The sequence below is a fragment of the Gymnoscopelus braueri genome (assembly GCF_963280865.1).
Source record: "Gymnoscopelus braueri genome assembly, chromosome: 15".
Taxonomy (NCBI): Eukaryota; Metazoa; Chordata; class Actinopteri; order Myctophiformes; family Myctophidae; genus Gymnoscopelus; species Gymnoscopelus braueri.
The window spans coordinates 50,223,010-50,245,914 of NC_137620.1; the positions used below are offsets into that span (position 1 = coordinate 50,223,010).

The 22,905-nt window shown below is 42.9% G+C and overlaps 1 protein-coding gene across 3 annotated transcripts in view; it reads left to right on the forward strand.

Moving 5' to 3' along the window:
• LOC308102275 (uncharacterized protein) overlaps positions 1–22,905 on the forward strand; it is a 98,145-nt gene that overhangs the window by 44,463 nt on the left and 30,777 nt on the right. For 2 of the 3 annotated variants that reach the window (XM_080451911.1, XM_080451912.1), the window contains one exon: positions 14,142–14,243. The exons of the other annotated variant lie outside the window; for it this stretch is intronic. The gene's annotated coding sequence lies outside the window, so the exon portion shown is untranslated. The remainder of the gene's footprint in view (positions 1–14,141; positions 14,244–22,905) is intronic. 3 annotated transcript variants of the gene reach the window in all.

Genomic DNA, 22,905 nt, shown 5'->3' on the forward strand with positions numbered 1-22,905 from the left:
CATATATGTGTTTTAGAAGAAAAAAAAATCATTTCTTTTTACATTTTTTTTTTTTATTTGACCCAAAGACCAAGGAGATATGATTGTTCGAAGATCTAGACTCCTATCCACTTCCTTGTTAACTTAAAACTAAAAAAATCAGTATCTCGGCTCCTGAGTACTTTTTTAATTTCAATGAAAAATCTCTGGCAGACAACTGCAAAAAATCTGAAATAATTCTGGCAGTCAATCGGATGACTTTACGAACCTGGGGATGAACGAGTGACGTCAGGACTTCTGTACTCTATTAAGACTATCATAGACAGATTTCTTGTTTACCAACATTGAGATTGCACGCGCAGGTGCCTTTTTCATGTAATCTATTCCCAACAGATCCCCAAACCTGTTGTTTTGGGGATCACTCTGGGGAGCACTGGTTTCAGCTCATTCAACCTCCGCTGTGTGTTGGCTTGCGAGAAATCTTCACCCCGCAACGGTATTGAGCGCGGAGAACAGCTGACATACAAGCTCACAACGCATCGGGGATGCAACCGTTGTGAGCTTGGAGGTCTGCTATTCTCTGCCGTTCTCTGCACGCAACAGCTTCGCACGGCGGCGTATAAATTAGGTTTGAGGGGATACAGCTGCGTGATCAAGCAGGCTCTGGTGCCGTGATCATAGAACGCTCCCTCTGCGACTGGAGGTGGGGTTTGGGCAGTGGTGGAAAAAGTACTCAAATGTTTTACTTAAGTAAAAGTATCAATACTGCAATGTAGAAGTTACAAGTAAAAGTCCATATTTAAAAATGTACTTGAGTAAAAGTACAAAAGTATTGGTGTCAAAATGTACTTAAGTACCAAAAGTAAAAGTACTAAAATGAAAATAGCCTAGGTATAACTTAAAATAGGGCTAAAGTGGTTAATGTATGTTTTATAATGTAACAATTTATATCTGCAAAGTAACTATAGTAACTAAAGTGTTCAAATAATTGTAGTGGAGTAAAAGTACAATATTTGCCTCTGAGATGTAGTGGAGTAGAAGTAAAAGTATAGACAATTGGAAATACTCCTTTGGAAATACTTCTTTTTTTGGGCCGACACTTTTGACGCCTCTCCAAACTGCCGCTTCAGGCAGTCGCCTGGGTCGCCTGTATGGGCCCTGGGGATGCATTTGACTGTGACCACTTTTACATTGCATCTAATGAGAGTTCGGGTTCTTTCGGCCCGACCTGCGCGCGCATACTGGTTCTTATCAGTGTGACGTTGTCTCAAAATGCGTATATAGACTTGCATTGAAAAAGTTAATAGCGAGTTAAGCTTAACAATGCCACCCAGGAACAATGAAAATGTTTAACTAGCTCTGTGATGATGAAACTATGGAATTGCTTACACAATGGTTTACTGTGTCGAAGTTACAATGCATCTATAGATGCTTGTTCTTTGATGTATTTTATTGAATCAATTAGTGAACCTCCTCCTTGAAAACGAGATGGTTCATCTCAACTAAATCAATACACAGACACGACCACAATGGAAACAAGCCCTCAGGGCTTTTTCTGTTATCCTTACAGCATTATTGTATTAATCGTACCACTGTACTATTTTCAAAATACTAATAAAGTATTCAATCAATCATTCAGGTTATTATGTCCAATAATAAAACAGCAGAATACAACTTTTCTTTTAGTGTTAAAAAAACATTAGTTTCTTAGTTTTACTGGGTAATAAAAGGATAGAACAAGTATGATGATTGGTGGATTTAACATGCTTTACAGTTTGTGATAATGATACAATAAAATAAAAACAGAGGCATTAACGTCATTATTCGTCCTAAAATACAATTTGTTTTATTTTGTAATCATTTGGTCCTGATGAACTCACATGAAAAGAATCACATCTATCCACAGGGTGGCGCCATCTCACTAAAATCCCATTGAAAGGAGGGCTTCCGTTTGGTGGGGGCGTTCCGTTTACAACAACGCACACACACGCACACACGTGTGCGCACACACACACACACACACACACACACACACACACACACACACACACACACACACACACACAGAGACACGCGGAACAGTATTCAGACACATTTACAACAATGTTAAATCAAACTGATCATACTAAATAAAATAAATCATCAGCTGAGAGGAGAGAGACACGTGACCATATTATACCTCTATGCACGTGACCCTAAATGCGTAAATAACAGAAGAAACAGTGAAGAAGAAGAAGAAAAGAATACATAATAACTAACTAATAAGAGAGAAGACTGTGCGTGTTTTGGTTCATTTGCTCTTGTTTAACATAAGCGCGTGTGCGCACACACACACAAACACAAATGTAATGTCATTTGCCTTACGGTGACCTGGATGTCAGCTGGACTACCGGAACATGCCATCGATATCCTGGGCTTCTCCGTCCATCGAGTGGACCGAGACAGGGTTCTCTCCGGGAAGCAGACGGGAGGTGTTTGTATCATGGTCAACCGAGCCTGGTGTGACCAGGGGAACATCGTGACAGTCGGAACAGCCGCGACCCGCGACATCGAGTACATCATGCTGCAGTGTCGTCCTGGGTGGCTTCCAAGGGAATTTACATCGGTTACCATCGCCGCTGTGTATATTCCACCACACACCAACACAGACACGGCGATTGAAAAGCTCCACGCCGCGATCAGCAGGCAGGAGATGCATCAGCCGGACACAGCGCTCGTTGTGGCGGGAGATTTTAACCGGGCCAATCTCAAGAAGGTTCTGCCGAAACTCCATCAACACATCCAGTTCGGAACTCGCGGGGTAAACACGCTGGACCACTGCTACACTCCCTTCCGCAATGGTTACAGAGATCACTGTTCCATCTTGCTCCTCCCCGCCTATAGGCAGAGACTGAAACGGGAAGCTCCTGTCTATAGGACGGTGCATTGCTGGTCAGACCAATCAGAAGGCATTCTTCAGGATTGTTTTGATCACACTGACTGGGATGCGTTCAAGGCTGCAGGAAATCTGAACGACTACACAGACACTGTCACCAGCTACATAAGAAAGTGCACAGAGGATGTTGTCCCCATGAGGAAAATTAAAATCATGCCAAACCAGAAACCATGGCTGAACGCTGATGTACGGACAGCTCTCCACACTCGGCTTTCAGCACACCAATCTGGTTCCCAAGAGGAATATAAAATGGCACAATATGCGCTCAGGGCAACCATCAGACGGGCAAAGAGGGAGTATAGTCAGAGAATGGAGTCCAACCTCATTACTACCAACCCGAGGCACCTATGGTGTGGACTCCAGGCTATCAGTGACTATAAGGGGAAAACAAATCAAACCCCACAAATAACACCTACCCTCCCAGATGAACTTAATTTGTTCTATGCCAGGTTTGACCCCTCTGTCAGATCCAGATCCACTAGCACGACTGCCCCCCCCCCTCACCCCCACCCCCGTGGGAGAGCAGACCCCCCCCAACCCCCTCTGTTGCAGAGCAGCCTCTTACCATCAGTGAGGCTGACGTCCGCCGCTCCTTCCGTCGGATCAACCCACGTAAGGCAGCCGGTCCAGACGGCATTCCAGGACGTGTCCTGAAATCCTGCGCCCACCAGCTGGCAGGGGTGTTCACGGGCATCTACAACGAGTCTCTCTCCCTCAGAACTGTTCCTACCTGCTTCAAGTCAAGTACCATTATTCCCATCCCCAAACAGAAGAAGGTGACCAGTCTCAATGACTGGCGGCCCATAGCCCTCACTCCTATTGCCAGTAAATGCTTTGAGGACCTGGTTAAAGCACTAATGTGTCCGATGCTCCCACCTACCCTGGACCCCCTGCAGTTTGCCTATCGCTCCAACAGGAGTATGGAGGACGCCATAACACACGTCCTCCATACTGCCCTCTCCCACCTGGAGGGGAAGAACACCTATGTGAGAATGCTCTTTGTTGATTACAGCTCGGCGTTCAACACCATTATACCAACTAGGCTCGTCATTAAGCTCCGGGATCTGGGTCTGCATACAGCTCTATGTGACTGGATCCTGGACTTTCTGACGGGCCGCCCCCAGGTGGTGAGAGTGGGCGACTGCACCTCCTCTCCATTGACTCTCAGCACAGGAGCACCTCAGGGCTGTGTCCTCAGTCCACTCCTGTACTCCCTCTACACCCACGACTACACAGCCTCACATCCCTCAAACACCATCGTCAAGTTTGCAGACGACACGGTGGTGGTGGGGCTGATCACCGCAGATGATGAGACGGCGTACAGAGAGGAAGTGTCCAACCTGGAGCAGTGGTGTGGAGAGAATCACCTCCTGATGAACGTCTCCAAGACCAAGGAGGTCATTGTGGACTATAGGCGGGGAAGGGACCCACAACCTCCTGTCTCCATCAATGGCGACGTGGTGGAGAGGGTGGAAACATTTAAGTACTTGGGGGTGAACATCCACAAGAAACTTAAATGGGAGGCACATACATCGGTGCTGGTGGCAAAGGCACAGCAGCACCTGTATGGACTCAGACGCCTCAAGAAGTTCGGCCTGAGTCCAGGGATCATCAAGGCCTTCTACCGGGGGACGATTGAAAGCCTGTTGACTAGCAGCTTCACCAACTGGTATGGGAACTGTACAGACAGGGACCAGAAGTCCCTCAGAAGGGTGGTGCGCACAGCCGAGCGCATCACTGGTTGTCAGCTGCCCAGTCTGGAGGAGCTGTACACCCAGCGCTGCCTCAAGAAGTCCCTGAGGATCATCAAGGACCCCACACATCCCCACAACAGACTATTCCATCTGCTGCCCTCTGGGAAGAGGTACCAGAGTATAAAGGCCAGCACAAGCAGACTGAAAGACAGTTTCCTTCCACAGGCTATTAGACTACAAAATGAGTCTATGCGTTAAATTCTGTGGTGTTACTTTGCATTGTATGCTGATCTTATGATCTTAGTCTTTTACCGTTTTTAATGTATTTATTTAAGCGTAGTATTGCTATTTATGAACTGTTTTATTACTGTGTTTTTGGAGCACCTCCCCAACATAAGTTTTTAACAGTGTGTACTTGTACATTCCTGCTCCTCTACATCTGTTTGAACCTATCACCCTGTCAGAACTCACTAAAACCATATCACAAATGAAATCCTCATCCTGCAATCTGGACACAATTCCAACTTCATTACTAAAAGAGGTAATTGAAACAGTTGGTCCATCCATTCTCACCATAATTAACCACTCCATAATCTCCGGTTCTGTCCCATCCTCATTTAAACACGCCTTAATTCACCCCTTTCTAAAGAAACCCAGTCTCGATCCGCTTCTTCTCATTAACTATAGACCCATTTCAAAATTATCCTTCATGTCCAAAATTCTAGAAAAAATTATCTCCTCACAACTTCTCACTCACCTATCTAATTACAATCTGTTCGAAAAATTTCAATCCGGTTTTAGAACACTCCACAGTACTGAGACAGCCTTGGTCAGGGTCACCAATGACCTTCTAATGACACTAGATTCTGGGGACGCTGCAATACTGGTCCTCCTTGACCTTAGTGCGGCGTTCGACACAGTTGACCACGCCATTCTGCTGAGCCGACTGGAGTCATGGGTGGGTCTAGGGGGTAGTGCTCTCCAGATGATGAGTTCCTATCTTACAAGAAGGACTGTCTCAGTGGAGATAGGAAATGCCACCTCTTCCTCCGCCCCCCTCATTCATGGTGTCCCGCAAGGATCAATTCTTGGTCCACTACTCTTCTCTATTTATATGCTTCCTCTAGGTCAAATAATCAGAAAACATAACATTCATTTCCACTGTTATGCCGACGACACCCAACTATACCTGCCACTCAACACCTCAAATCCCAACTGTCTAGCTTCCCTTAAAACCTGCCTGGCCGACCTCCAAAAATGGATGTCTGCAAATTTTTTACAACTCAACTCTAACAAATCAGAAATTCTCCTGTTTGGCCCCATCACCTCTAGATCCCAACTTCACAACTGTCTTGACTCCATGTCAGCAAATGTCACACCAATAGCCAAGAATCTGGGCGTACTACTGGACTCTGAACTCCGTCTTGAGGCTCAGGTAAAAACGGTGGTTCGTACCTGCTTTTTTCATATTAGGAACATACATAGAATCAGACCAATTCTCTCCACCCCTAACCTTCACAAAGTTGTAAATGCTCTTATTTCATCCCGCCTAGATTATTGCAATGCCCTATACTCCACTCTCAATAAAGGTTCCATACACCGTCTACAATTGGTACAGAATACCGCCTAAGATGCTCTGACGCCGCCCTATTAGATGTCCCTATATCTAGGCTGGTGACCAAGGGCGATCGGGCCCTGACCTCTGGAACAGCCTCCCATTGGACATTAGGGTTGCAAGTTCCATTGCCATTTTTAAAACCAAATTAAAGACCCATTTTTATAGAAAGGCCTTTTTAACCTCTTAACAGCAGAATCTCGGTGCTTCTCATTTACTCACTGATACTGTTGTGTGTTGTTTTTATTGTTGTAAAATTGTATTTCATTGTTCACTGTCTGATTTTAAGTTGTTAAGCACTTTGTAACATTGTTTAAAAAGGTGCTATATAAATAAAGTTTATTATATTATTGTTACAATAAATCTCTTGAATCTCTTGAATATTGACACACACACACACACACACACACACACACACACAGCTCCGTTCCGTGAGCAACGATAGGACATCCGGTTTCTGAGCTAGCAACAATAAGGTTTCCGATGCCTTCAAAATAAGATCACGAATTTGTTGTTTTTTAAAAGACACAAATCTATTTTAGAAATACATTTATGATGTATGTCTTTTAAATGGCGCATATTAGAACACTTCTAAATGCCAATTTTCTTTTAAAGACACAAATGTATTTTAAAAATATATTTATGATGTATGTCTTTTTAAATGGCTTATACTAGATCACTTCCAAGTGCTAGGTTGTTCCTGATTTAAACTGGCTATTGATCTCCATTAAATGTGCACTTAGAACAGTTTCTGATCCTGTTTTGCACTTTAACTGGATATTCATTTGTGTTTGTTACATATGTATTGTTTTTGTATTGTTTGTCCATTATTGTAATAATGCTGCCTCTAGGCCAGGTCACTCTTGGAAAATTATCATGATATAATATTGTTTATTGCAGAAGCAAATAAACAGTGATAAAAGAGACCACAAAATATGCTACAAATAATAATAGTAGATAGTGCAGGTGAGATTTAAAAATAAAGCACGGGGGATTTATAAAGTTGATCTCACCTATCTAAAAACTAAAATACAATACAAATAAGAATGTATTCAGAGAAATTAACAGACAATATGTGTGTGTGTGTGTGTGTGTGTGTGTGTGTGTGTGTGTGTGTGTGTGTGTGTGTGTGTGTGTGTGTGTGTGTGTGTGTGTGTGTGTGTGTGAGAACTGTTCCATAACTGAGCGCCCCTGAACTTGATAGAAAATTGATACAGACCAGTAGTACAGAATGTTGGTGAACATTGAGAGATAATTTGTAAAAAAAAAAAAAAAAGTGGCAGGCCGTCCAGTGAGGTCAGAGGTCAGAAAAGTGCCGTTTTCAGACAATAGTGGACACTGGACAGGCGCTGGCTGACGATGCCAACACTTCTGACATATGCACGCGTGCGGGGACACCTCCACTACAACGCCACACTCTCGGATAAGCCCGAGAGGTGTAAAAAAAAGTGTGGCGGACCGTCCAGTGAGAAAAAGTGCAGTTTTTAATTTATTTAGTTTAGTTTAGTTATTTATTTTTTTGGTTTTGTTTAGTGTAAGTGGATGTGCTCGCTCCTGTACTATGCCTTGATGGGGGTGGGGGTGGGGTTCTAGATTGAGGACAGCACTGTCGATTGCTGTCCACATGATAAAGCTGAAAAATGAAAAACTAGAAAAAGTGCTCCTCGGAGCGCAGGTCTCCGCCAGGTCAGGTAGGTTATTGTGGCCTCCTGGTGGCGCTATAATAGGCCAATGTGAAAAGGGTGCCATTTCTTATTAGGCCTTGCACGGCAATCGGACACTGCATTCATGGCTTGAGGCATTTTGTGCAAAAAATGTTTTGATCACATGACTATAGAGATCATGTGTACCGATTTGCATGAAATTTTAATACAATCTGAAGGAGTAATATCCAAAAATGTGTTTTACATAAGTCGGCCTCCTGGTGGCGCTATAAAAACAGAAGTGAAAAATGCAGGGCAAAGGTTTTTCCTTGACCTGTAGGGAGTGCGCATACAGAGTTTTACACAGATCGGTGCAGTTATAGGTAAAAACACAAATGGGCCTGTTATAGCGCCACCATGAGGCTGATTAGAAAAATGTCAAGTGGCATTTCTTCCTCGGCCTAATAGGAATGTGCGTGCAAAATGTCATGGAAATTGCATGCTGTGTTCATGATTTGAGGTATTTTGTTCAAAACGGAGCACTCCTACAAACTTTGTAAGCCATTTTTATCCAATCAAGATGGAATATGAAAAATCTGAAATACCGGTTTCGTTTAATGACTATAGAGATACTGTGTATCGATTTGCGTGATTTTTGGGCAAAATCTGTAGGAGTACTGTCAAAAAATATGTTTTGCACAAAGCAGCCTCCTGGTGGCGCTATAAAAGGCTCAAATTTGGGGCAGAAGTTCGGAATTGGCATCCAGGGAGTGTGTGTGCACAGTTTCGCTGCAATCAAGCCAACGGTGCCGGAGATTAGCTGGTCACAGACGGACACACACACACACACACACACACACACGGACGAGGGTAAAACATACTCTCTCGCCATGCCTTTCGGCCTGGCGGAGACAATAAAGTCATTAAAAAAAAAAAGGTCAGGGTTCAGAAAAGGGCCATTTGTCTGTTGACCCTGACCTCACTGGACGGCCCGCCACTTTTTTCTACACCTTAGTGCCGCTTAGCGGAGAGTGTGGCGGTGTAGAGGGGGTCTCCCCGTCCCGAACGCGTGCGTACCTCAGAAGTGCTGGCACTAAGAACTGTCTCCTGTCCAGAGTGTCTAATTTGTATAGGCTATGCACTCCTTTGAACAGCATATATCCATTTAGATAAATTATTAATGTTTTTTACATTACATTAGTCATTTAGCAGACGCTTTTATCCAAAAAAACATACAATAAGTGCATTCAACATAGGTAGGGAACGAAACTACTAATCACCAGTGTGGTGTTGTAGAGGAGGTCTCCCTGAACGCGTGCGTATGTTCAAAGTGCTGCCTCGCGGAGCCGTCTCCTGTGCAGCGCCCACTATTGTCTGAAAGCGGCACTTTTCTGACCTCTGACCTCACTGGACGGCCCGCCACTTTTTGTTTGAGCCCCGTCCGGCTTAGCGGAGAGTGTGATGTTGTAGAGCAGGTGTTCCCAAAGTTGGGGTCGCGACCCCACATGGGGTCGCGGGAGACTGACGGTGGGGTCGCGAAATTATTTTGGGTCATAAAAAAAAAGAAAGTTTTTTTTTTTTCATTTTTTTTTTAAAGATTCAACAGAATGGATGAAATACAACCTAAAATGATTACAAATAGTACGTTTTACCATTTTAATACATTTCAAATGCGCACCGAACGTGCAAGTTTATGTGCATAAATTACCTCCAGGTTTAGGTGGGGTCGCGAGTCAATGGCCGCCTTATTTTGGGGTCGCGGGCTGAAAAGTTTGGGAACCCATGTTGTAGAGGAGGTCTCCCTGAACGTGTGCGTATGTTCAAAGTGTTGCCTCGTGGAGCCGTCTCCTGTGCAGCGCCCACTATTGTCTGAAAGCGGCACTTTTCTGACCTCTGACCTCACTGGACGGCCCGCCACTTTTTATTTGAGCCCCGTCCGGCTTAGCGGAGAGTGTGGTGTTGTAGAGGAGGTCTCCCTGAACGCGTGCGTATGTTCAAAGTGTTGCCTCGTGGAGCCGTCTCCTGTCCAGTGTCCAATTTGTATAGGCTATGCACTCCTTTTAACAGCATTTATCCATTTAGATAAATTATTAATGTTTTAAATCCCTTTTTGTAACACAGAAACATAATATGTGTTGTATAGAAACATAATATGTCCTTTAAATGCTTAATTTATAGTTTTAATGTGCAAATTAACCGTTTTTCAATGGCTCCTTTTTGCTCTAGAGGGTACTCTTATTCTGAAGAGATCGTCCACCGGAAGTCTTATCGTTGCTCCGTTATCGTTGCTCACGGAACACAGCTGTAAGAAGAAAGTTTCCATATTTAGCGTTACTGTTGATACATTGTATCCAGTGGTGTAAAGTAACTACGTGCATTTACTCAACTGTATTTAAGTACAATTTTGAGATATTTTTTCTTTACTGGAGTATTTCCAATTTTCAGTACTTTTCTACTACATCTCACTCAGAGGCAAATATTGTACTTTTACTCCACTACAATTATTTTAAACCTTTAGTTACTAGTTACTTTGTAGGGTTAGAGTAGGCTATTATCACAAAACATTCATTTACCACTTCAGCCCTATATCCACAAGTTTCCTAGGGCAGGGGTTCTCAAAGTGGGTGAGGGTGCCGCGACGGCAGTCCGGGTCCGCGAAAATGTTATGATATTTCAACCCGATCTCCAGAGATTACCGTAACATTGCACGGAACGAGTGCACTTCATTCCATGGATAGCCGCCTCGGAACTCCCGAATTGCGTGCATATGGTACGGCGCTGCCTTGTGACAAAACCATTTCGGAGGCGCGCAGTCACAGGCGAATTGTCACCCCGTGAAGGACCACCGAGGGAGCTAAGGCGACCGAGTTGCCGTCCTGAACGGTGTGACATTCGCCTGTGCCTACTCAGCGCCGTTTGAGTTATGTACCGATAGGCACAGAATCGTAAATTTTATTGTGCGGACTGCTCTGCTTCCGGGTTTTTCCGTGTTGCGACTGGTTACGCCCACCGTGGGACTCGCCGTACAGATGCACGCAATTTGGGAGTTCCGAGGCGACTATCCACGGAATGAAGTGCACTCGTTCCGTGCAATGTTACGGTATTCTCTGGAGATCAGGCTGGATATTTGTATATATATATTTTTTTTAATGGCGAAAAAATATATATAAACATTTTTTTTATATCATTTTAAAGTACAAAGTACAAAGTTATTTTCAGTCAGTTCTAACCAAAATGGCTATTATCTCATTCTCAAGTTTACCTCGCAACATATCTGTGGGAGAATAAATAGCAAATGCGCCTGTTTCCCCTATATGGAGTTGCTTGGAGGCTCACTTGTTTTTGATTACTTCAACAAGGCAGGCGCGCCGAGAGCGCTGGCTTGTGGCTCGTGATCATGATCCTCCCCTGTGCAAGCCACTGAAGCAAAACGAGTGCTCCCTTCCTCCCGCGACAGCCAATCACAAACCACGTTACTCCGTTTGGGAAAACAACAGAGAGAAAAAAAAGACAACATCGTTCTTCCTAGTACCTACCTGTTAGCAGATTTCGGGAGCTATGAGAGTTAAATCAAATGGATACGTTTCTTCTTAGGATAGGAAATGTTACAATATACACAGTGAGCAATTGATACCGGAGGCCGTGGCTGACGAGCCAAGAGCAGCGAAACGGCAAAAAACGAGACTTTACAATGACGGCTACCTCCAGTATGGTTTCAGCTGGAGGGGCGATGCTGCCAGCCCAGAACCAGTACGTCTCCTCTGCCCGGAGAAGTTATCAAATGCAGCGCTGGTGCCAAGTAAATTATCAAGGCACCTTGAAACTAAGCATCCAGTACACAAAGACAAAGCCATTGAATATTTTCAAAGACTGGAAAATCTAAATGAAAGACAGAGTGAAGTTGTGAACAGATGCTTTCAGCTGTGCGTGTGTCTGACAAAGCACAAGAGATTAGTTTTCTCGTGGCTGAGCTAGTTGCCAAAACAAAAAAGCCACACACCATTGCAGAATCCCTCATATTACCAGCATGCAAGATAATGGTTGGAAAAATGTTCGGACCAGATGCTATAAGGAAGTAGAGAAATTTCCACTTTCTGACAGCTCCATCAAACACTGCATTGATGATATGATGAATATATGGGTAATATGTAATTACTTGAAATAATTTGAATGTACAATCCAATCTGATTTGCTCAATAAAACGCTATTCATGTCGCCTCACAGCTAGAAGGTCCTGGGTTCGATTCCCGCCGGGGGGCGCTGGGGGCGTGTCTTCTCCTCCACGTCATCAGTGCCCATACCCTAGGTGGGGTTGGTGAAAGGGTCTACTCTGTGTGGAGTTTGCATGTTCTCCCCGTGTCTCCTAGAGTAGTTAATACCCTCACAAAAACATGTAGTAATCCTGGTCACTATACTGCCTCCCCCATGACAGCCGGGGCGCCTGATGGAGGGGAAAGGAACTGGTTGTCAGGTGACAAGAAGGTCAGTTGGCTCTCATGCCTGAAGGAAGCATGAGCTCAGCCCTGGCCTCCCTACTGTGGGGGACTGGTGTAGCGCTGGTGTAGGGCTGGTGTAGCGCCCAGGATCACTTAGGAAATTGGCACCGGCTGAAAGAAATGGGTTACAAAAATCGCGGGATAAAAAAATTAGGAAAAAAAACAAAAAAAAAATGCTATTCATTCAGATGTTTTATTTTCAGTGTTGACTGTAATTAGATGAAAGTGAAATATTTGGCCAACTTAAAGGCATACTAGGTAACGTTTTCAACAAAACTAAAGTTAAATTGTATATCTTTTGTGAGTGGCAAAAGTTTCACAACACCCACTCCATGAATTTCACCCCCGGAAGCCTTTTATTTATATATTTTATATTGAACGTGGACTGGGGGGACTTTCCCGGGGAAATGACGTCATCTGGCCGAAAACGGAGGTGGAAATGCACTGGTTTCCTGTTTGGCCAGGAACTACCGCAACGGTTTCCTGTTTGGCCAGGAACTCCGCGCTAATAGCAAAAAGGAACCTCACGCTGATTTTAAGAGAATGTAGGATTAGAAGATCGAAAAAGAACAGAAAAAGAAAGCACAGCTCATGGTAACTAATGCTCCACTGGCTAAGAGAAACGATCCGTAGATAGTATAAAACAATTAAAAGATCGCTTTTTGAAACGCTTCCGGCTTCCGGTGAAAACGAATGGAATTCTGGGTAATCGAGGACTAAGGAAATTGTATGCAGTGACGGTAGTGACCAGCAGAGGTTGCTAAAAATCGTTAGTTGTGAATTTGCATTGTACAACTTTAAAGGAGAATTTTGGACTAAGTTTTTCTGACCTTTTCTATGATATCTTAGGATGAATGGTACAGTAGAAATTTTTCATAACTCCATCCTGGGTCCGGCACAGCTTAAAATGTGCACGGATAGGCCTTGTGTTAGATCACATATTTTAATACCTTTTCTTTTTGTTTTTTTTTTGGTGAGAGATCTGACGTTCATAGTGACAGACCACTGTCCAAAAAAAAAAAAAAAAAAGAAGAGTGAAATCTCGATATTTCAATCTTGTCTAGCGAGACTTAGATTTTTTTTTTTTGGTTGCATAGTGTTCTGTCACAAAAAAAAATGCTATTAAAATATGCGATCTAGTGCAAGGCCTATTGGCGCACGTTCTAGGCTGTGGCGGACCCGGGATGGAGTTATGAAATGTTTCTACTGTACCATTCATCCTAAGATATCATAACATCATAGAAAAGGTAAGAAAAACTTAGTCCAAAATTCTCCTTTAAGAGAAGGTTGAGGCTGTGTTACACATGGCTGCAAGTGTCTCTGACTATATAGATGTGGGCAGTGGTGGAGAGTAACTAAGTACATTCACTCAACTAATGTACTTAAGTACAATGTTTAACAAGTGAAAATACTGTAACGTGTGTTTGTGATGATCCTCTGAACTTTGTCGGACAGGACGTAGTCAGTGTCTTTATTCATGGCTCTAAAACCTAATAGGAGAATGAGCCTTCCTGATTTAAGTGTAATCACTTTTTCTTCTCCTTCAGAGCAAAATACTACATCCTTACTAACAGATACTACACAGACATCACTTTGTTCTAGAGGGAGGGAGGGAGAGAGAGAGAGAGACAGTGAGCGCGAGAGAGAGACAGAGAATGAAGAATATTTCCTGTCACCAATATTGTCTGGCAGTAATATGAATTATTATCATGTTCCTACTTCCTCAAAGGAGAGGAGTTGAATCATTAAAACTATGAATGTGTCTCTTTGTTCCAATAGGGTTTTATCAACACACACAGACATCAACACTTCACTCCAACAGACACTGACTGGCTGTTAGACAAACATCACAAACAACTACACAACTGCTCCAGATACCAGGTAACTTTATTTTATTGCTCATGAGTCAAACAACCATTGTGTTTCTGCAGAGTCTTGTACTGTACTGCCTTGCTCATGAGTAGCAACACTCCAAGAACAAAATAAAAACACTTCTAGGAGCACGACTCAAAAGTATTATTATGTGAAGAGAAAACACTTAAAGTCTTTTAATTGTTTTATTTTCCTCACCTGGAGGAACAACCGACATGTTGTGACTCCTACATTCTACCTCTGACTGGCTGAGTGGAAACACATGCGGTTTCTTTGAAACAGACATTTTGTTTGAGCCTCGTCATGTACTGTACCCGCTACCGCTAGTGATGTGCGGGTCGGGTTTTTTCATGACCTGCCCCGCCCCGCCACGGAACCCAACCCGCCTCAACCTGCCCCGCGAACCTATATATAAATCTATGGCTCAACCCGCCCCACGGTGGGAAAAAAAAGATAAAAAAGGCAATGGAGTTGGTACTACAGACTGGCGCCTCCCTAGGCTGGTGAGGGGAGTGTAGTGCCCAGGATCACTTAGAAAATTGGCACTGGGTGAAAAAAAAAAGGGTTACAAAATCGAGGGATACAAATTTAAATAAAAAAAAAGATATGGACTCAGTTTAGGGATGATTGGATTTAGTTGGCACTGCGCAGCAACAGCATGATGATCAAAGTCGTGAGTCGACTCAGTAAACATTAGCAACAGAAGCCCACAGATGGTGCTGATTACCATTGAAATATAAGGATACATATATTGAATATCTATATAATATGGAATATATTATATTCCATAATGCTGCGTGCAGTTATAGCCTAGTTAATGTAGTGACTGTCGGTTGGTCAATCACGGGGAATTTAAAGGCAGTAAGTGCGTCACCAGGCTTCTCATACGGTCCATGCAAAAGATGTTGTAGACTACAGAAAAAAATAGCCTATAAACATCCCTTTTATTGTAGCCAGTTGCAAAGAAAAATCACCCCCTGACTCTCTTTGCATATGCTGTTGAAAAGACAACTTTGGCATGGACGGGTGGTGTGTGTGTGGGTGTGTGTGTGCATGCGATGCGATGCGTGTGCACGCACTTCTCTCATACAGACAATAGCTGCTCATTCCTCCTACCTGCAGGGTTGCCTCTTATTCCAAATAAATTACTAGGCGCCATCTGAAAAGTCCTTAATGCTGCAAACAGCTTCCAACAACAACTCTAAAAGACGTTGTGATCATGATATCAGCCATCCACACCGCAGGTTTAATTCACGTGCCTATATAGACGTCTTGTCATCTATCCAACTGTAGCCTATTAAAGCTTGTTAAGACTCATCTGAAAGTTTAACAAAGTCCACTGAGCAACAGAGTAGTGTAACATTTTTAGTCAGAGGTTAAAACAAGCCAAAACAGTGACATAAGGTGAGCTGAGAGAGATGAAGCAGGGACCCCCTTCTATATTGTATGAATTTTTTACTTGGTCTCAGGGCCGGATACAGAAATTATTAACTGGGGGGGCATTAATAAATGCTGGGGGGCGGCTTCCTCGGTGGCGAAAAATGTTGTTTTTTTTTTTCTGTTTTTTCGGCTGCTTGTGTATTACTGCTTCCTATTGTTCTTTTGGGCTTGTTTTCCTAGGCTTCTTTCTCTCGCAATATCTGGCAACACTGCCCATGGAAAATCAGGGCAGAGGATTATTTGAATTGTGCAATGATACATGATGGAATATGATTAAGGATTATTTTGATTATGGTAAGCTCACTGTAGGAGCCAATATGGGTGTTTTTGATTTATTTGATTTATATTCCTTATTTGGTGGTGTCATTGCACTGCCAAGCCACAAGGGAGCATATGGCGCATTGGTGGTGGTTCACGTCACCTACTCATTGATATAATGAACACACGTGTGCGACTCCGGTGTGTTTGGACTCGGAGAGAAGCAACAGTTCTTACCGCACGCTGTTAGCACACATTTAGGAACTTAGGAAACAAACATAGAAACAAAAGGATTTAGGAAATACACACACAGGGGTGACTTTACTTTGGGGTATTATTATTATTACCAATACAAGTGAAGTGCTGCTGGAAGGAGCCAAGCTGGAGTGGGCGAGGCGAGCGCGTCAAGAACAAACTTTTGGTGAGTCCAAACGCCACCGTGACCGAACTGAAGGCGGTATTGGGCCAAATTTAGTTCTATCACTACAAAAGTAAGAACTATATCTCTATGGAGAAGACATTGAGGACATCGCTGGATCGTTTATGTTCACAATGAGGACAGCGATAGGGACTTCAAGTGAGGACATCGAAGGATGGAAATCGTTTTCATTTGAGGACTTCGTTTGATTGTTTACGTTTCTTTGGACAATTAGATATTGCGACGGCAATTATTTAACGGATGAACGTCATCTGCAACGCTAAAAGAAGACATTGATTGTGGTGGGTGTGTCCTTTCCTTTCTTTAACGCTGCCTGAAGTTTTTGGAACAGTAATGGGCTGTAGTTAGGTGGCGAGTTGAAAGACAATGAGGAATTTGACCGTCAAATTGATGTGTTTGTTTGTATGCGTTTGCATTTGATGTCATTATATGAACTATAAGCCCATCGTCAAATTAAAATGGACGAGGCCGAGGGTTTGGCTGAAGACAATGAACCCCCCGCTGGGGATTCCGAAGCCGTTCAAACCCAGGAGGATGGAACGGGAAAGAGGCCAATTACAATGACCGAAAGAGGGTTCCAAATGTACATTGAAAATATTCAAAAGGAGAGAAAAGCTAAATTTGCTAAAGCAAGTAAGCTGTTAAAAGAAATTGAGATTCCCGAGCCGGCCACCGGAATCGGTGATAGACTCCTTTTTATCCCTTAGAGCTGGTGAAAGGAAGCTTACTTCAATTATATATGACACAATCTTTTCAGTTAATTCGACTCAGTTGGATTCCTTGAGGGCTACCTGGGACCAAGACCTCGGGATTATCATGTCAGACAATCAGTGGAATCATGCTCTAGACCTGGTGCATACCTCCTCTATTTGTGCAAGGCACAGAGTATTGCAGTGCAAGATATTACATAGAGTCCACTATACCAATGCAAAGCTGGCCAGAATATACCCTGAGAGGTCCGATGCTTGTAATACAGTAGGTGTAAACAATCGCCAGCAGATTACATGCACACGTTTTGGTCCTGCCCCAAATTGTCAACATTTTGGTCAGAGGTGTTTAATACCCTTGGGGTGGTGTTGGGTGAACCAATTGACCCGGATCCCCTCACAGCCCTTCTTGGAACCACAGTAACGCCTATTGTGCGCAATTCAGCACGCCGAGTTATTGCTTTCACGACCCTACTCGCTAGGAGGCTTATTCTCCTTAAATGGATAAACCCCTCTCCTCCTACACACAACAGATGGATTCATGAAATTTTATACTGTCTCAAACTTGAGAGGATCAGGTTCTCCCTAAGCGGCGGCTCTTTGAAGATGTTTCACAACATTTGGCAACCTTTTCTGGACCACATTGACACCCTTACTATGGTGGAAGAGCTCACAAATTAGTGTCTCTCTTGATGTCGAGGCTACATTGGTTCTCCCTCAATACCTCTTAATATGTTCCACTAAATTTTATAACCTTTCTGGACTTCATTGACTTCCCTACAATGAAAAATAACTCATAAATTATTGTTCTGTGCAGAGAAACAACCTCCCCTTCCCCCCCCCCCCTTTTTTCTCCCTCCTGTTCCAGCTGAATGAGTGTCTTGTCTGTTGTCTGTCCTGTCTGTTTACTTTATTATTGTTTTTCTATGTCTCACGTTTAAAATTTACATTGATTACTGTATCCATTTTACTGTTTGTTTTGTTGCGCTGTGTATTGTTTAATTGTTGTTTTTGTTTTGTTTGTTTTTGTTTTTTGTTTTGTCAAAAAAATCAGACCTCTTTGTTTTCATTTCATTATCATGATGCCCTTGTTTATTGTCTGGAAAAATATAATAATAAAGAGATTTGTAAAAAAAAAAAAAAAATTGAAAATCATATGCAAACAAATGAAGTGAAAGAGGTTCAATGGGTCTGAAGCAGTTTCAACTCAGTTGTGACGGTGCTGCTGAATCGCACCAGCAGTTGCTTAAATACCCACTCCCTGAAGGGGAGTATAAAAAGCAGGATTATTGGTTTAAAACAAAAACGGGTATAAATAATCAGTTTGTAAGTCTTGTGACAAAGTGGCTGTCTGCTAATGTCGTACAGGATGATGATGATGATGAGGACAATGAGGACGTTATTGTTCACCCAGAAGACAGTGTTTCAAACATTTCCAAGAAACTCTCAAAAACAAATGTCTCAAAAATAAGTACTACTTCCTCAGCTTATCGAAAAGCTCAAGCAGAGAAGGCTGCATTGCTGGAGCGTGCTGCTGCACTGGGAGCTAAGCATGCATTGGAGGTGGAGGAGGAAAATATAAAAAGGAAAAAAGAACAATTGGCCATGGACACTGATATAGCTGCTGCAAATGCAAAAATACAGGTGTTGGAAGGAAGTGGTGTGTCTATTGGAGCCAAAAGCAAAGGTGATGGCATGAATGCATACCTAGTCAACTCAAAACAACAGCAAACTCTAACTGAACCAAATATCACATCAAAAGAAAAGCAGCCTGCACCATTGCAGGCCACGGAAAGGCCTCGGATCAGATCAACAGCTCAACCTACAAATGAACTGGCATATTCACATATTCATGTTCGACCAAAGGAACCCAGACAAACATATCAGCCACATCTACAATACGAAACAACACAAGTTGAAAGGCCTCATCGAGGACAACAGGCTCTCTCACTTGGAGCTATGGATGCTGCTGAATCTCAGCCACTCAGTAGACTTCAAAGAACCACAAGGGATCACCAAACAAGGGACCACCAACATCAAAGTCAATCTCGCTCTAACAGGAGCAATGCTGCTGATTTAACTTCACGTGGTGTTAACAGTGAAAGTAACATCCACAGCTTATTAAGGACGCAAAATGAAATCACTGCATTATTAGTCAAACAACAGATTGCTGCCATGTTGCCTGAAAGAGAAATCCCAGTGTTCAGTGGCGATCCTATGGAACATTCATCAAGTCTTTTGAACATTCTATTGAAAAGAAAACTGACAATAGGCAGGACTGTCTCTACTACTTAGAGCAGTACACGAAAGGGAAACCTAAAGAGCTTGTGAAAAGTTGTCAATACTTAGGCTACCCCCAAATCAAGGTTATGAAAGAGCCAAATTACTGCTAAAAACTCATTTCGGCAATGAAAGTAAAATAGCTTCAAGCTTACATGGAAAAGGCTTATGCTTGGCCTTTAATGTCAGTGGGTTTCAGTCTTTTGCTTTCTTTCTACGAGAATGTTGTACTGCTATGGAGGAAATAGAGAATATGGAAGAATTAAATATCACATCTAACATCAGATCAATAATCATGAAATTGCCATACAGACTTAGAGAGCGGTGGAGAGTTGTGGCCTGTGAGCTACAGGAGCGTAGAGGCTACAGAGCTCTGTTTCCAGATCTAGTTAATTTCATTGAAAAACAAGTCAAAATAATGTCTGATCCTTTATTTGGTGATATTCAAGGCAAAGGCAAAGTTGACACTGACAAAAAGAGCTTAAATGTCAAAAATCTAAAGTACAAAGGAAGCAGTTTTGCTACAGTAGCAGCTGCTGTTGAGCCAGAGCAGCCACAAGTGGCATCTGGCAACTCAAAAGAGCTCTGTTTATGCTGTGAAGGAGCACACCTATTGGGGGAGTGCTACAAGCTGAAAAAGAAGATGCACAAGGATAAAATTGTCTTTCTAAAGGAGAAAGGCGTTTGCTTTGGCTGTTTAAAAGTAGGACACATGAGCAAAGACTGTAAAGGGCGGCTCATTTGCAATGTGTGTAATGCCAAACACCCCAGCATCCTTCATATTCAGTTTAAAGAAAGAGAGAGCAAAACAGTTCAGCAACAGGAAGCACCAGTGAGCAGTGCTATCGTAACAATGGAATCATGTGGCCATACAGGGGCCGGACAGGAGGATAATTGTGTTCTCTCAATTGTGCCTGTACAGGTGAAGTCACAAAAGGGTGATAAAATGGTACAGACATATGCATTCTTAGACCCAGGAAGCACAGCAACTTTTTGTACTGAGAATTTATTGAAACAGTTAAACTTAACAGGAACACGTAAAGAAATACTGCTCCGCACAATGGGGCAACACAAAGTTGTAGCTTGTAGTGCATTTAAGGGATTGGAAGTGTGCAAGCTTGATGGTGATCAATTTCTTCACCTCCCAGAAGTAATCACACAACAAACGATGCCTGTGTCTAAAAACAATGCTCCTAAACAAAAGGAAGTACAGAAATGGCCATACTTGAACAAAATCAAAATCAAAGAAATTGACAAGGACGTGGATCTACTCATAGGAATGAACGCTCCCCATCTAATGGAACCACTGGAGGTTATCAACAGTCGCAAAAATTGACCTTACGCTGTGCGAACCCAATTAGGATGGGTCGTTAATGGGCCGCTGAGAAGTGGAAATGACAACAGTGGCATTGTAACTGCAAATAGGATTTCTGTTGCCAAAATTGAGGAGCTGTTAATTTCACAATACAATCAGGATTTCAATGAAAAGTCAACAGAGGAAAAACTTGAAATGTCAAGGGAGGACTTGAAATTCATGGACATCATGGAAAAATCAGTCAAACTTAAGGAAGGCCTTTACTGTTTGGATCATGTGCAGCGTCTGCAGAATTTAAAAAGGAAATTCAAGAGAGACTTGAAATATCAGCAAGACTATGCAACTTTTCTAGGTGATGTTATCGACAAAGGATACGCTGAGATTGTTCCACCACATCAATTACAGCGTAATGACAATAAGACATGGTACCTCCCTCATCATGGAGTGTACCACCCCCAAAATAAATCATTGAGAGTAGTTTTTGACTGTGCAGCAGATTTTCAAGGTGTCTCGCTTAACAGCCAATTACTGCAAGGACCAGACCTTACTAACACTCTGCTTGGAGTTCTCTTAAGATTTAGAGAAGAACATGTGGCCTTAATGGCAGATATACAAGCAATGTTCCACCAGGTCAGAGTGTCAGAAAAAGACATAGATTTTCTCAGGTTTTTGTGGTGGCCTAAAGGAGACTGCTGTGAAGATCCAGTAGAATACCGAATGCTGGTGCATCTGTTTGGTGCTACCTCATCCCCCAGTTGCGCTAATTATGCCCTTAAGAAAACAGCAGAGGATAACAAAGATCGTTTCCCTCCAATAGTGTGTGACACTGTTTATCATAACTTCTACGTGGATGATTGTTTGAAATCACTACCATCAAAGGAAGAGGCAATGCAAATGGTACAAGACCTGGCTAATATGCTTCAGAAAGGAGGATTTCATCTTTCAAAATGGATCGCTAACAGTCGCACAGTGTTGACATCTATTGCAGAGGAGAAAAGATCTAAGACCACCAGAGATCTAGATTTGGATAAGGATGACTTGCCCATGGAGCGAGCTCTTGGACTGTACTGGTGTGTGGAAACTGACACATTTCAGTTTAGAACATCTGTGGAACCACGCCCATGCACCAGACGTGGCATCTTATCTGTGATTAGTTCCATCTATGATCCCTTAGGCTTTTTAGCTCCATTCATTCTCCCACCTAAACGGTTGCTGCAAGAAATGTGTAGGAAAAACATCAGCTGGGATGAAGAGGTACCTCAGACAACTTGTCGACAATGGCAAGAATGGTTGGCAGAGCTGAAAAAGATGTCGGAGTTTAAAGTGCCGCGGTGCATCAAAGATAAATACTCTGGACTGCCAGAAAGTGCACAATTGCATCATTTTTCAGACGCAAGTGAATATGGTTATGGAACCGTGTCTTACATTAGACTAACATTTAAAACGGGAGCACAAGTTTCTTTTCTTTTAGGAAAGTCTAGAGTTGCTCCAATGAAACAAACTACGATTCCCAGACTCGAGCTCACGGCTGCTGTGTTAGCAGTGCGTGTTGACAAAATGCTGAAGAAGGAGCTTTCATTTCAGTTGAAACAATCCGTATTTTGGACGGACAGCATGACAGTACTCAAGTACATCGCAAGTGAAACTACAAGGTTTCTTACCTTTGTAGCAAATCGAGTGGCTACCATAAGAGAAGCGACAGACCTCTCACAGTGGAGATACATCAATTCAAAGACCGATCCCGCTGATGAAGCTTCCAGAGGGTTGTCTGCAGATCGTTTTCTGACTTGTAAGAGATGGATCAAGGGCCCAGAGTTTCTTCTGAAGGCAGAAGAGGAATGGCCAAAACTCACCGTGGAGCCCCATCCAATTTCCAGTGATGACCCAAATGTCAAAAAGAATGTTCATGTGAATGTCATAACTGTGAATGATTCAAAGAATGCCACACAACAGCTGTTGTGCTACTTTTCAGATTGGACTAGACTAAGAATTGCAGAAGCTTGGTTTCTCAAATTCAAAGACACTCTGCTAAAACTTGCAAGATGCAGAAGAGAAATGCAAGCCTCTGATCAAAACGATTCAAAAATGACTAAACTTAAAGCTGAACTTGGTGGACAGTCAGTAACTGTGGAAGATGTTTCAAAGGCTGAGATTGAAATTGTTCGTTTCAGCCAGAGAGAGAGATTCCCAATGGAAGTTAGCAACTTGGAAAAGGGGAAAGCTGTAAAAGGA